This window comes from Rhipicephalus sanguineus, chromosome 1, assembly GCF_013339695.2.
Source record: "Rhipicephalus sanguineus isolate Rsan-2018 chromosome 1, BIME_Rsan_1.4, whole genome shotgun sequence".
Classification (NCBI taxonomy): domain Eukaryota; kingdom Metazoa; phylum Arthropoda; class Arachnida; order Ixodida; family Ixodidae; genus Rhipicephalus; species Rhipicephalus sanguineus.
The window spans coordinates 114106941-114119776 of record NC_051176.1 but is presented as its reverse complement, the minus strand read 5'-3'; the positions used below and the strand labels follow the sequence as shown (position 1 = coordinate 114119776).

Sequence of the window (12836 nt, the reverse complement as noted above, 5' to 3'; positions counted from 1 at the left end):
ACACAAACACCGCCGAAGATTAGTGGGATCATCTACAAAGTACAATGTGGGGATTGCGACACAACTTGCATAGGCGAAATGGGTTGAAGAAGGTGATCGAAGGGTAAAGAACACAAAGAGGATGTTGCGAAAACCACCCATGCAACGTGTTCTAAGACGGAGCTTGTTGAACGCTGCTGAATGACAAGGCATAACTTTGACCTAATCAATTCGACGATGCTACCTTGTGTACAAAAGTCGGAGGAAAAGAAAAATCTTGGAATCTTGGTTCATTCATCACGGCGCATTGGCTTGCAACAACAACAGCGGCCCTCTACGAGATGTTTACAAGGAAATGTGCGACTAATGGACTGGTCAAACTCCGCTTATATTTGCCAGCGTATACTGAGAATGTCGCCTGCATAGGTGGCAAAACTTTCATGTCATTTTGTTAATTGTTGTGTTAAGTCAAAGTAAACATTTTACAATCAAGCTACACATCCCGAGCTGGTAGATGTGGGGGTAGCATGCCATGTGTAGATGCACTGTACTGTGTGAACTTGCTGATGACGGAAGCATACCTGCTGCTTCATGCCAAATAAACAGTGAAGTACACTACTACATGCTTCTTTAAATGCCACTTTGGCAGATGTATTCAGGAACATATTTGTCAAAAGTGTTGCAAGCCTGCTTATGAAACTGTGTGCACGGCCCATGGACAGCTCCACTTCGCTCCTTTCTGTACGTCTGAAAAGGAAGTGAAAGAAAACACCTAGAGCAACAGCAATGTTCAGAATTTATACCCCTTTAAACATTGCCATGGTGCATGTGCACATGGCCTCCCTTAGCATCACTGTTTCAGAAATCGAAAAAGCAGAAACGATATTTTGCAGATATTTCTGGACTCGTTCTGATCATATGAAGGACAAGCAGGATGATTTTACGAAGACTTATTGCTATAGTACACAAGAATTCAGGGTTAAACACACTACGTTCTAACTGCAAGAGTATTTATGTACGTGCATTACCAATTCTATTCAATTATTGTCATGATGTTGAAGCAAAAGTCTTAACAGTTACAATTTTTGTACTTAATGCTGCCGAGAAGGCCGAGAGTTATGTGGGCGAAGAAATGAAGAATTGCGCATGTATAAAATGGAATCGGCTCGCACAAGACGAGGCGAATTGTAGACTACTGCGAAGGGCTACTGCTGCAGTGCACATATAATAAGGCTGAAGATGACAAAGATTAAAGCGTAAACGTAAAGGATGAGAATTAAATTGAGAAGCAAGGCTTGCTGTCAATAGCTCTTGAATTCTATCAGAACACAACATGACAGTTGTATATCCTGTACATCTTGACGCGACAAAAGTTGAGCTGAAGATGGCGGCTTGAATGAATGTCAAACCATTGAACAAAGCGTGTTGTTGGAGCCAATGTTTCAACAAATTGATGTGTCTAAGTTGTTGCAGCAACTTTGATGCAATTCGTTGCCCCTCTAAAGACGAGTCCTCATGTTGAGTCACTAGCTCCAACAACATTCGTTGTTCAACAATTATTTCATGAGCTGTACATCTCGTTACATTCATTACAAACCTCTACTGTACCAAATGCTACTATGGCAATGATAGTGGGTGCAATACTTAAGCTGCAGTGTCATAAGCAGGTGACCGGCTATTCAACTCTTTAAATATACCAGATCCATAAAGACTGAAAACCATGAGGCAAGCACAACACAAAGGACAAGCGTAAGGAAATTGAAAGAGGTTAACTTTAATAAACGAGGTATGGAATTAGTGATCCCCATTTTAAGTATACAAGGTGGTTTTTTAATGAACTCCTTTGCTGTTGAAAAAGATCATGCTGCTAAAAAGATCATACCTGTAGTCAAGTGATAATTTCCAGGACAAAATTTCGTGATGCTGAGAGCATGCATTAAACTTTATGCACGATAAGCGTTAGGTGCAATGTCAGAGAGGTGGAGATGATTTAATGGATAGCAAATACTAAAAATGAAAAGCTCTGAGTAACTATCGCAAGAATAAGGACGAAGTAAGGAGGGAAGCATATGATAAGCTAGTGCAATGTCTGAAGCGAGGTAATCTTGCCTTAGAATATGCAGTCATAAAGTGAGGTCCAGTAAGTAGGCGTCACATGCACTGGTTGTGAGAGAGATATGGAAATGACGGACCACCTTTTAAATAAATGTAAAAATGTCCACCCATGTGCGTGTTGGGAACTAGCTCTCATGAAGCCCTAGGCTTAGAGAAAACTTGATAAACATGAACACATCCACAAGAGAAATCAGTAAAAGACAGATGGAGGATTGGTAGTGGAAAAGCAGCGAGAACAGCCAAAAACAAACTTGCAGGGTCTTTATGTACAATGCCGAAAAATAAGCTACTTATTATAAGTTTTTTTTTTAAGGAAAGAAATTTAATTCAGGTAGGAAAGGCATTAAGCCAATTCAAAAATTGAGCTTGGTCACTTGCATGTCAATGCTTCGCTTTAAAGGGAACACACATAGCATCCAACCATCTACAGATGTGAAACTGCGTCATGCAAGATAACTTATACAAAGTTATTGCTTTGAGCAATTAGCGCAAAATATTTCAGGAGAGCACCTAACTGTGCTGGTTAGTACATGATTATGATGGGAACAAACAACGCTGGGCACGGGACGGAAAAAAAGGTAGACGAGGGCGACAGCACCCTCGTCTATTGTTCTTTCTTCGTCCCATGTCCAGCGCTGTTTGTTCCCGTTTTGATGCAGAATATTTCTTTCTTTAATCTGAAGGTGGCAGTGTTTCATGGCTAAAATAGTTTACTAATTTGCATTTCAAGTTACATTTTTTCAGCCATAAGGAAACACTGCAAAATGCTGAAGTTCTAATGTTAACATTTATCAGGAGAAAGACCAATTCTTTCGTATGGAATACCGAAGGTTGATTTCTAAAGTTCATTGCCTTTGTATTTTGTGCTGTTCCCTTATCATTTTCCTTAAGATGGTTGTATAGATGTTCTTTGGTTTATCTTGTGTTTTGTATATGTTATGCTCCTGTTTTTGCTTAGCAAGATCATTTTATGTGTAACTTATCACTGTAGCCCACTTTGCAATACTGCTTACTGGTGTCAGCAGTATTGTCAAGTAATAAATAAATAAGTAAATAGATATCCACTGTCATAAAACTACTATGAAAACAAAATAAACAGAAACGTTGCACCCAAACTGTAACAGAGTTGGAAAAAATAGCTCTTGACCCATATTGCAGCTTAGCTTTTGCTATGTAGCATTCCAAACAGAAATGCCGCCAAGACATTATTGTGTGGTATACTTTGCTGGCAATTTATATTCCATTTTAAAAGAAATATCTACTGCTTGGTTGTAAGCAAGGAAAAATTTACTGAAGTGAATAATCCCTAGCCTGCACAGAGTCTCGTTCCTTGACCTTCGCTGCACAGCACATTTGCACAGGATTCACGCGGGTGCCCCTGTGCTCATATAGTGCAAGTCTAAATGTTGCAGATTTAAGCAATACTTCTGTCTGAAGTACCATGCAAGAACAATGATGTGCTGTGCAGTGAAGGCAATGCTCCAAGAAACTTCCCACAGCCTTGTTATTTTTCATTTGAAAAAATTATTTTTCGCTTGAAGGTAATATTACACCTTAAAAACTTTGTCTAAATCATCGCACGAGGAAAGCACACTATGATGTGTAGGCAACATTTTTGCTGGGATTGCTACACAGTGAAAGAGAGCCCGCAATATGGGTTCAAACACTACTTCTTCCAAGTGTCAATTTTGAAGACATTTTTGCTTCTTTTTGCCAGCAGCATTTTCAACCCTTGGTATATGCACTGAACTCATACTGTGAATATATTTCACATGAAACATTCAGTCTTTTTTACAATATACTTAAAAATGCTGCATTTTGCAATGTTTCCTCACGACTGCAAATAGCATAAATCGAAATGAAAATAAATTCGACTATCATGGTCATGAAAGATTGGTGACTATGTTAACCCTTTCGGCCCTGGCGGTGTCAATTGACACCATGACACAACATTTTCCCTAGCACCTCGGAAATGAAACCAAAACTCGCGATTCTTGGGGGAATACTTCTTCAATGATCCCCACTGCGTTTGACACCAAAATGGTGACATGCTTGCGAAGCTGGGAGCCGTAGTGAAGAAGAAGCTTGACCGAAGTCATGGGTGACGCCGTGGCGGGGCAGCTGAGGCGGCTAAGCGCAATTTTCGGGTTGACGTACCGAAGCTGTTTCAATGAGTATCACATTGAAAAATGAGACGTGGTTCACATTTTGTGTGCTCTAGTGAATAGCGGGAAAAAAGATGCCATTTTTCTGATTTCCCAACCGCTGAGCCCTGATGACCTAATTTGATGTCATGTCTGTAAATCCATTAATAATTGCACCACTGGCTCAATTTTTCGTTCGTGGTCTTCTGAGGACATAACTATTAGGAAAACAAACATAAAAAATGTCCCCGACCAAAATAAAAAATCCAGGGCTGAAAGGGTTAAAGAAACAAATGCTTTGTAGTAATAGCTCGACGCAATAACCATGTGTCAATTAATTTGCCTGACACAGCTTCATTTCTGCATGTGAAGTTTGAAAGGTCTTTGCTGCATCATGCAATTCTTTCCCCGAAAATAACGCTTGAATGACTACTTCCCACACTGAAACATAACAGCACCAGTTTTACAAAATATTGGAAATGGTAAAAAAAAAACGACTTGGCACACTGGCGTGAAATGACCCAAATAGGTACTAAAATAAAACAGTGTGCACTGTCAGACACTAAAATGAAGCACTAATCTGCTTGTATTGCTAAATTACTTCAAAACCCTGCTCTGATAACTGCCCACAAGAAGTTGATTGCGAAAAATTTACTTTAACCTCTGACCTATTTTTATCTATCTCTAGTATAATGACTCATAACCTTCGGCACACAAAGGCACAAAGCATTTCATATGGTTCAATGCCTTCGAACAGTACGGAAGGTCATATGTTAAGAAATAGCGTAAAATCTGGACTAATTTAACCAGCTATGTTTTATAACATGCAAACATCGAGAAATACACAATAATTTAGTAACTCGCCCCCTCTAAAAGTGTTGCTGTCACAGCTCCAAATTCTATTCACGAGCTATACTGGCTAAAATATTAAAACACAGCTGCATTTCCATCTCAATGGTGGATGCACACAAGTATACAATAATTTAGTAACTCGCCCCCTATAAAAGTGTTGCTGCCACAGCTCCAAATTCCATTCACGACCTATAATGGCTAAAATATTAAAACACAGCTGCATTTCCATATCAATGGTGGATGCACACAAGTCTACACGAACAGGCATGCACTTTAGATTGACTTCACAAGCCATATATCCGGTAATCCTGCCGTTGGAGAACGTTACCAAGTGTATGAGCTGGACTACTACATCAGCTAAAATGGATGCTTGTGTGTGTTGGTATGACAAAACGTAAACAAAGCAGTGCAGAAGACTGAGCACACGAGCACAGCACTGTTTGTGTCTTCCTTTTTCTTGTGCTCCGTCTATTGCGTTTTTTTACACTAATGCATTAATTGTGAAAACTGGCTGCCGCAATTTGGTCATCTAGGTCGAACTTTTTGGGCCTTGTACCAGACTAAAGAGCTCTGTTGTGAAAGCAACAGGGTGTAACAATATTGCACTACAAATCAGGGAATACAAAGCATCGATAAGAATGTTCAGCCAAAATAAAAGGCTTCAGCAAATTGTTTAAGACACATACTCACAGGTTAATGCTCATTCACAGCTTCTACGGCAGCCCCATGATTTCTGTGCGTCCATCTGTGCGTGCCTTCCTTCCTCCTTTGGGCAAGTTTGAGTAGAATGTCTGCCAGGAAAACAAAAACATCAGAAACAAGTCGACTTTTTTTAGCATGCCTCACATAATCCAAATTAACTTTTCTCTCCCCATGAGGTAGCTGTTTAGAAAGCGTCCAAACAGCCGCTGCTTTGTCTGTGTATAGCTCATAACCAATTAGTAGCATCCAACACGACGCCTGGTCAATGTCAAAGCATACGAGACAAGAAACTGAGACAAGTATAAGCAAAGAGCAAGCGGCTATATTTCGCCATTATATCGTTTCCTAATCCAGCCCGATGCATTCATCGCTTAAATTTAATTTACACTGCTATTTTGGTGTTCGCCCTAAACTTACTTTCCAAATAACTCACTAGATAACCTATTTCTCTTGTGCACTATATGAATACATGTTAAAAAGGTGGGGCATGCAAACATGGACACAAGAGAGTCAAGACGCCTAAAACGCTGAGATCACTAGCTGGAGGCTCCTCACCTAATATACCTTTACATTGTCGAGAGCCTAAATGCATGCCAAAATTCGATGAATGCAGTTTTGTACAAGCACATGAATGAAGAAATGCGTCCAGTAGTCGAGGCCTGGCATATCGATAATGGCAGTGCACAAAAGAGCCAATCGTCGATTAACTAGCAGTTATCTCTCACGTAGACTATCGCGCGTGCCACATTGATAGGTATCGCCTCTTGCCTGGGCATGCACAGATAAGTTTCTGTGTCTACTTTATTTTGTGCCACTGTCTACCTTTCCAGTTGGCGTTAGTGGTGTCTTGGTTTCTCTCTTGTGTCCATGTTTGCATGCTCTGCCTTTTTAACATGAATACCTACCAACCAGCTCAGCTGTCTGTTATACTAAATATGTATACAATCTAGAATTATGTCCACTTGCTGATGTAATAATAACAATGGGGTTCTGCAATGTGAACGTCAAATTAAAAGCACGGGAACCTCTAGGATTTGCACCTCCACCGAAAGTGCAACCACTCCATCAAGGATCGAACCCGCACAGTTCAGGTCAGCAGCTGACCATTATAACCACTGTATTGCAGCGGGGGATGTTCACTTGGTAATGTAGGTTAATGTAAAGGATTATGGAAAGAGCTGTAGGTTGAAGAAAGACATGCAATTAAGCAAGGAGCTGCAGACATTATGCAGTTTAGATATTTCTGTAATCCAAAGGGCTGGTGCTCAGGGCATGTACCTAAGGAACTCCTGTTCAGCGTCTCTTTTCGAACCAAAGCTTAGCAGAATTGATGTTCCTGTCTAGATATGCCCCTGAAAACCACAGTTAAATAGCTGCAAAGTAAACACTAGAAGACAGAAAAAAATCCATCACTTGTATGATATTAAACACATCAAGATGCAAATACACCAAACACCCTGGACTGTGAAACGCATTGATTGAAAAGATATCAGTTAAACAAAGCAGCATAGCAATGAACTTCCATGTAGCTGCCACAGGGCAAAAAGCAGGTGGCTCTGGTGCCATGAAAAATCTATAATAACACTTGTTGAATATAGCAGGATGTTTTGTATGATAAATGTATAAATTACCACTCACAGAAGCTGACATGCTATTTTAAAAATGAGCATTGCAAAAAATAAAGCAAGAAAACCACGTGACGTGTGAATTTACCATTCATAATTTAAGGCTAAAGGGCCCCTAAACAACTCCGGAGTCTAAAATTTGTGACAACTGCACGCTTGTACAACGTGAACATGTTGTCACATGAATTTTTTAAGTGGTGTAATAATGAAGCCACAGGAGATAGAACAAACATTCCAGCTGGTTTCAGTCTCTCGCTCAGCCTGACTATCCTGAAGAGGGGCTTCCTCGATGTGCCACTGTGCCAGAGTGGTGCGGTGAGGAAGCACAGTCAAAGCACTGGCGAGATAAACCAATTCGCAACACTTGTGACAACCACAGATACTGCATCATCACAAAGCCAAAATGCCGTTTCGTATTGCAGAGGACTATTCAACAGTCAGCGTTACTTAATGTTGCTCATAGGCAACATTACACCACTTCGCTAGCAAAGAGGACTGGTCAAGCGCTGAAGAGGAGGCGCGGTTATTGTTTTTAGAAGTGGAGTGTCTGACATTAGCACAATGTGATTCCTGCGGCCCTCTGTACGAATTAGCGAGTTTGTTTGGGAGGTGTAAAAAAAAAGAAGTAGGAGCCTGCTGACTGGCCCTTTAAGAGAATGTAAACATACACTGGAAGGAAGTACACTTGTAGACATATTACTATAAGCTATAAAAAACAGGCAATTAACATGCGCAATCCATGCAGCATAGGGATGTCTCACACCTTTGCAAGAACTTTACTATGGTGGCTGCATATTTGTGTAGGCCAGAAGCAGCAGGCACGTGGCTTCCATGAATTTGACCTGTTCGTTGAAGGGAAACTGCTGCTCACATCCTTGTAGCACTGCTTTTTGAAGATGCTTCCTGCGATAACAAAATGACCACAACACAATTACGGTCTTCAAATATCAACAGGTGACCTACATTGCTGCCCTTTCTCATTAAATTCAGCTCTAGACTAAACACTGCAATAGCAGCATCCTCCTACATTACAGGGCATCATACTGCTTTCCTTGACCTGGTTTTTAGTTCAATAATTGTTTTCACCCATAACAGAATGTAGCACTAGTAAAGATTCGGTTGGGGAGGGTGCAGTCGTAAAGTGTGTATGCAAAGTAAGAATATGAAAAAAAAACAATGGCATAATTTCACATGAGATAGAACAATTATCATAATTCCTGTAATGTCAGACACCAAGAAGTGTTTAATTGAGCAAGTTTTGACCTTAAGCTATCACAAAACAATGTCCTTTATAGAAAGTGGGATTTGCAGAGTGAACTCTGACGATGAAATTGGCTGTCTTTACTGGCTCTGTAGCTGCTAGTGCATAGCTAAAGCCGCTTGAATGCACTTAACAAGCCTGTGTAATGGTATTGACAAATGGACAGAGAAGACAAACTCATTCGTTCTCACTTAGCTGCCATCACAGCAATACGTTGCTTCGTGTCAGGTTTCCTGGTATGCAGAATGCACGAACTTGGTGGCCGTGCCATACCACAGTAAACATGATCGACATCTGCTCCAACTGCGTAAGTAGCTGGAAAGTGCTAAATTACACAATCAGCTGTACCATGCACACATAATGTAAATTCTAGCAGTGGCAACATTTCGCGCCTCATACTAGCCTATGGGCATTGTACTCGTTGATGCTGCCAGCTGCATTCACTGTTTTCATTCCTAGCATGCATAGCACATGCACACAAAGCGCCCAATAACTGTGGGAAGCAGAATAGATTGTCCGAGGTAATCAATAAAATTGATTGACAAGAATTCCACACATCACTCAAGCCTGTTGTTTGGCATAAGTGATGAGAATGTGCAGCCAAATGTACACAGCAAATTCAGTATTGGCCTTGCAGAATTGCAAGATAGGTTGAAGCTTTCCAGAAACAAACCGTATACAGTAAAGTCTGTCCCAGATACTGAAATCATGAAGTTATAAATTTTAAAGTGGGCCGCTATATTCTTCAGGCACCATGCATTGCATTTATGAAAACGCTAACATCCCTGTACAACAATGAGTGCTGCAAGAAGTCATAAACATTGATATTTTTGGCACAATGCCATTTCCCAGTACCACGTTTTACAGAAAGGCAACATTTTCCTTTGCAAAACTAAGCCATGTTCCCAGGCAAAATGCACTGTCCATGGTGAAAAACACATGGAGTACGCTCTTCTATACAGCTTAGCTGGTTTACTGCAACTAAAAGCTACGGTAACGCTGTCTTAATTGAAATGGCTAGCAAAAGCCTTCTCGCTGCTGTTTATGTGAAGTAATTTCACCTTGGTGGAACGTCACAAGAGTAAGTGGCACATAATAATGAGTGCGAGAACACAGTAACAGGATGTGCAACGGCTACCAGGTATGCCCATTCGTGGAAACTGTGGGCTCTTGCCCCAAATGAACCAGTTGGAAATAACCCTTTTGCATGAATAAACTTAAGTTGGTTGCTGGCATACATAACATTGTTACTCTGCATTTCCATCTCATTTATCTAGCGCGCTCATTGTTTCCCTTCGACAATAGCTCAAAACAAGATTCTTCTTCATTAAATGGAACTTTGTACATTACCTTTACGTTGGCTGCAGATGCTTATTTCTTCTGCCTGAATAAGCACCTCCTATAGCATACTTGCCTCAGCCACCTTCTGGACTGCATGGTCAGCACTCCACTGTTTGTCGTGGCACTGCTGTTTGCTACCTGCAGTACGTTGCAAAAAACTTCAGCATTCAAAAAAAAAATAAAGAAAAGCCGAAGCAGGTGTGCCAGCAGCACCTTGCCCTTTGAGGAGGGAGGAAGAGCTCTGACAACTGGCTAATTAAAGACAAGCGTTTTTCTTCACAAGCTATTATTATGCGATGAGAGGTGGGACTTCAATACACGGACGCACATATAGTGCCATAAGCAATTGAAAATTCAGCTGAAAGTACGGCTTGTCAAATTAGGTCAACGTGCATAAAGGATAAAAATGGGGCAAACCAATTGAACAAAATACAGTGTCATGCTGCAGAAATTGCATTTTTAACAAATCTATGTTATCTATTGCTTGAAAGATGATAAGCAATGTCCAAGAATGCTAACCTAAACGCTTTTGAGGGTCACGTTACTTAATGACGAATAAAATGCGCGCCTAAGGAAAACATCCCTAAATACACTTTATTTCTCCCACTGTACCGATTCACGATTCACACGGTGGCTGATGATTATTCCTTCAGAGCTCGTGCGAACGAAATGAATGTTGAAGCTTCGGTTTCATGGCGTTACTCCAAGTAATTTGTCAAGAGACATGCATAAATTTGACATGCATAAAACGCATGACAGTGGTGAGCCTGACAAAAATGTTGTCTCCTTTCAGCAAATATTAGCGTACAGCAGTGCGTGCAAGCGAGCTAATTACCAAAACTTTATAACACTACCGACTACGTTCTTGACAAATGTCATGCGCGAGCACAATCCGCACAACTACAATCGCATACACTACCAACACGTTATGCGATTTTATTCGGCGACAACGCGTACTACAATAAGAACAACTCACAATGTTCGAAGCGTAATGTTCACTTACCTCTGGCAATGAAAATACGCTGGCAGCGTACACTGCTGGATGACCGCCGGTTTTCAATGGTGCGCCAAGCGAGGAATCGCCGAGCTACCGGCCGTCCCCGAGCGTCAAGGCATTTTTCAGGGCCACAGAACGCGTCGTCGAGAAAGGATTGCAGCGCTGCTACTCACTGCCGTGTAGTGTGCCTCGATGTGAGCGGACAAAACGCGCATCAAGGCACCCTACTGACGGGCGGAAACATTTGAAGAACGTGTTCTTCAAAACTATGAATCGCCTCCGTCGGTCACACTGAACAAAGCAGTCGCAGGTTGGAGTCGCACGGCCGGCATCTGGCGACTATTTACCTGCTACCGCGTATAACACTGCGTGACGAACTTGCGCTTACGTCAGTAACCACAACATACAACACACAATGGGAGGCAGCGCGGTAAAAGTCGACCGTATGAACAAAACTCGCACGACGACACACACACGAACGCAGAACTATCGTGGCTAGAAAGGTTTGCCTAGTGTCGTGAGCGAGGCAGCGAGCCTGCCAGGCGGGAATAGCTTACGATGAAGCGTGCAGAGGACGCGGCGCTCGCTGGCGCGCCCAGCACTGGTGCGCCCTGAGGAGTTTCTTTGTAGTTGCGGTAAAAGCTCGTTGTGTAGGCCACACATGGCGCTGATAAATTGTAAAACGAAGAAAAGACAACTCTGGAGACCATGCGGGCCGGTTAGCTTCTTCTGAACGGCATATGCTGGCGTAGAGAACAAACATGTAGGAGATTCGGGGTTTCCGTTCTAGTTTATTAACATTCTTTTTCAAGCAGTTATGGTTGAGTACAATGATTGAAATATTCATTGACAATTATAGCGGTTACATCAAGAACAAAAATACAATGAACAGTGAATGAGACGTAAAGACAGATATTTTCGCGCAGAATGTGAGTAAACAGTGAAAGGAAAAGATAGGTGCATACAAAAAAGAAAAATAAATAATAAAAGTAAGAATCAGCGAACAGTCAAATGAAATTTATGTACACATGAGGGACCTCCCTTGATGTTTCACGCCCACTCTTGCAGGCGTACTGGATCCGTAGAATCTCTGAATGAGAATCGATGCCTTTTCATTGCACGAGTTCTTTTGCATAACGTCATGGAACAGGTTGTTTTTTTCTTTTTAGGTATGGTGTGTTGGAGAGGCTAGAAAGATTTGCAGTCGCACGCGAGCATGCACGAACCTCTCAAGACGCAGCTCGGAATGAAATTGCAACAACCACGAAAGTTCCAGGGTCGGATCTAAGAGGAACAGGGTACCGGTGCCCTTACCCCCTCCCCCCTTTAATTTTCGACGACCGTAGCGGCGGCCGCTACGAGTGCCTGCACCCTAAAGCTTTACTGCACCCTAGAGTTACTGCAAATGTTATTTTTAGGTGGCGGAGTTGCGCATCCGTTTTCGAAACGCCGTTAGCAATCGTGCACTGCGGAGAAGCTGATGCGCAGGCCGCCGCCGCTGCAGCGAACCGGTTTGTACTCCCGTGCCACAGTCCCGATTTCGTAAAGGGACGCTTTTCACCAATACGAAGCAGCGCCGCATGTCCCTTGTGTCCTTGTCTATTAGGCACCGTGGAACGCCGCACAGAAGCCTTCGCGGTAGGGATGTCCGAATAGCAAATTTTAGGTTCGAAGCGAACAGTTACGTCGAATAATTTTGAATCGAATAGTTCGAATAGTATGTATCACACATTATATAAAAAAATTAGCATAAATATTGTCGAGGCCCAACTAACCTCCACAGCGTTTTTTTTTAATTGGAACGAGGCATGTACGAGTGT

General features: G+C 41.8%; 1 long non-coding RNA gene across 2 annotated transcripts; it reads right to left on the bottom strand.

The window, feature by feature from the left end:
* Positions 1 to 615: 615 nt before the first annotated feature.
* Positions 616 to 11429, bottom strand: LOC125758610 (uncharacterized). Of its 2 annotated transcripts, XR_007416243.1 has the most exons (5): positions 11023 to 11429; positions 10029 to 10157; positions 8181 to 8320; positions 5781 to 5881; positions 616 to 726 (listed from the first exon to the last, which is right to left on the bottom strand). It is a non-coding gene; the product is annotated as an uncharacterized LOC125758610 (long non-coding RNA). The 2 variants fall into 2 exon arrangements; XR_007416244.1 differs by lacking the exon at positions 5781 to 5881 and having other exon boundaries at positions 630 to 726; positions 11023 to 11422.
* Positions 11430 to 12836: the final 1407 nt, after the last annotated feature.